We start from the raw sequence: 3529 nt of genomic DNA, 5'->3' as shown, positions 1-3529 counted from the left end.
TATTTCGAAGGTCTTGGTCATTTTGTCATATTTTGAGCTATGAAGCTCGGATTTAGGCGATTTTCACTACATGGATTGGGGTAAGTGATACTCGGTTTTGATTATATTTCATGAATTTATCTTCAATTTTGGCATTTAGATTATGAATTATAAAGAGAATTGAGGATTTTTGTCTAAACTTTCCTAAGTGAAATTTTGAGTTTTGAACATCGATTCATAGTCGGATTTAAATGAAATTAGTATGGTTGAACTCGTAATTGAATGGGTTGTCGGATTTTGTGAGTTTTGTTCGGTTACGAAGTGCGGGATCGGGTTTGACTTTTTGATTGATTTTGAGTAAATGTGTAAAGATTCAACCTTTATCATTTGGGATTGTTTCCTTAGGCATTATTTGATGTTTTTGAGTTGCTTTTGGCTAGTTTCGAGCCGTTAGGAGGTTGATACATGCGAGATGGCATTTCTAGAGTATTATTTGTCTTGCTCGGTACTGTATTATTCTTGTTCGAGGTAAGTAACATATCTAAACTTGGATTTGAGGATATTTAACCCTGAGAACTATGTTATAAGAGATGTACTGGGATGACGCACATGCTAGGTGACGAGCGTGTGGGCGTGCACCAGGGTAATCATGATTCACGTTGACTATTAGACTATGACCAGACTTGTTCGTTGTTATATCTTGCTTTATCCATGTAATTCCTACTTATTAAAGTAATTGAGCTGTGATTTATGTTAGAAATCATGTTTAGACTATGTGCTTATTCGATTGAGATCTAATGAGGCTATTTATGTTGTTTTGAGTTTTCTGCTCTAACTATAATTATATACTCGATCATGATTCTTCATTTGCATATCATATCTCAGTCTCTATTTGTCATTCACTGTTCCATCACATGTTATCATTGTTTGGGCTGAGTAGTACGCAATTGTGAGTCCTTGAGACTTGAGAGATTGATGACGGAAGTGGGCTTGAGAGCCGTGTTGTGAGTGTTATTGTGGATAAGAATAATAATAATAATAATAATAATAATAATAATAATAATAATAATAATAATAATAATAATAATAATAATAATAATAATAATTATTATTATTATTATTATTATTATTATTGTTGTTGTTGTTGTGGCTAGGAATTGCTCTTCAGAATAGTGTAAAACATCTTTTTTATAAAGAATCTTGCATCTCATTATTATACAGAAAAACACTTACCTTGATTTCCACAATCTTGGCAGCAAAATCAGTGAGCACATGAACAATTATATATATATATATATATATATATATATATATATATATATATATATATATATATATATATATATGTGTGTGTGTGTGTGTGTGTGTGTGTGCTTTGGTGAGGGGCTTATGATCCAGGCACTCCTACATTGCTGAGTGATTTTTTGTGTGTGTGTGTGTGTTTATACGATGAAGTGGGCATTTGAACAGACAACTTGAGTATGTTGAGGGTGAGAGTACCTGTTAATACCACCGTAAAATCATTCATTTGACATGCATGCTTGGCATGTAGGCATAGATATACATATTCCTCTTGCTAGATGGTACTATGACATTCATGATTTGACATGTACATTTGACATGTAGGCATAAAGATGTATATTCCTCATGCTAGACAGTATATGGTAATTGATGACTTGACATATATGCATAGAGACTTATTTTTCTCATGCTAACTGGTAAACAAAAATTCTTATCTGGTGTTGTGAATTGGAAATAAAGTTCTATTGATAAACTCATGTTTAGTTGATTTTCAGTTGTAATATCTGGACTTAATTTTTATACCTGGAAGCATGTCTACTTTTCCATAACTGTGAACGAGCTTAACAAAATATCTTTTGAGATATCACTTTTACTACCTCCATTATATTATTATGAGTTAATATTGGCTATTGCTGTGGGACACTGAGCTTCTTCCGAGCTCGTCACTACTTTCAACCTAATGTTAGGGTTGTTACTTATTGAGTACATTGGGTCGGTTGTACTCATACTACACTTATGCACCTTGCGTGCAGATTTTGGAAATGATGATGCTCTGTATGGCGGGAGCTAGCATTGAAAATATACCTGCATTCCAATTATAGCTACCTCTTGTTATTGGTAGCTTTAGATTTATAAATCTATTTATGTATCTTTCGAACAAAAGATGTATTTATTTTGTACCATCTTTGTAAACAAAGTCTTAGAAGCTCATGACTTGTACCACCAATCCTTGGGATTTAGAAAGCTCAGTTATTTTATTTATTGATTCTTGTTATCCTATTTGGGTTGTGTTGTCTATAATTTAGCTTACCTAGAGGGTTAGGTTAGGTGCCATCATGACTAGCTGGGTTTTGGATCGTGACAAGTTGGTATCAGAGCTACGAGTCATGAGCAAGTATCTAGTAGAGTCTTGTTGATCGGCATGAGGACGTCCATACCTATCTTCAAGAGGCTACATGGAATATAAGATAAACTTCCCTTCTTTCGTTCCTCATCGTGTGGTATTGATTCAGCTTGAAGTGTATCTCTTTTAATTCCTTCCACTCACTTGTATGTTATGTGAGCGCTCGGTATCAGCTGTGCATCGAGTTCTTGTGATTCCATGGATGGGGTATGAGATGTGTTTTCTGTGTTTTGGTAATGGGCCCGTCTGGAGGGCATGAGGCCAGGTTCTGATCGCAGCTTGGGCACGGTGATTTCAGTTGTCCGAGTATGTGCTTTAGGACTCAAGGCCGGCTCTAGCGTTATAAGATGTAAGGCTTAAGCCTTAGGCCCCCAAATTTGGGGGGGGGGGCATTTTTTTTTAAAAAAATAACAGGTTTATAAGTATTTAAAAAATAATATTTAGTACTTTTAATATAAAAGTAGAGTTTTTAATATAAAAGGAAAGAAAGCTCTTTATATATATAAATATATATAAAGTAATAATTTTAACTTCCTTAAAAATAGGTAGATGAATAGTTTTTCTGACGTTCCAATTTTTTAATTTTACTCCATTATTAGATAACGTGTAAAAGTTTTACTCTCCCTTTCTTAATTTGTTCAAGTTGATCTTTCTTTTTCCAAATCTCTTCATATTTCAACTACCCCTGCATTTTTTTGTCCTTCTCTTTAATATTCTTTCTCGAAGATTTTATTAGTTTAAGTGTTCAACAATACTTTTAAGCTTCCAATGGTTCTATACTTCTATTGCTCTATAATATCTTATCTAAAATCAACAATATCTCAAGAAAGACTAAATGAGTTGGCTATAATATCAATTGAAAATAAATTATTAGAAAAAATTAATTATAAAAAGATTATTAACAACTTTATATCTCAAGAAGAATAGATTTCAAAAAAATATATATCTTATAACTTCTTTTAAAAATTTAGGCCTCATATTAAATTTTGACTTTAGGCCCCGCATGTGCTTGAGCCGCCCCGCATGTTTGGACTCTAAAAACAGTGGTGTCCCTTGGAGTGGGACTGGCGGCTCAGTGAGTGGTTGGATAACTATATGATGTGTATCATGTGACAGCGGGATGTG

This window comes from Nicotiana tabacum, chromosome 10 (assembly GCF_000715075.1).
Source record: "Nicotiana tabacum cultivar K326 chromosome 10, ASM71507v2, whole genome shotgun sequence".
In the NCBI taxonomy this organism is placed as follows: Eukaryota; Viridiplantae; Streptophyta; class Magnoliopsida; order Solanales; family Solanaceae; genus Nicotiana; species Nicotiana tabacum.
This window is presented reverse-complemented; position numbering follows the sequence as displayed.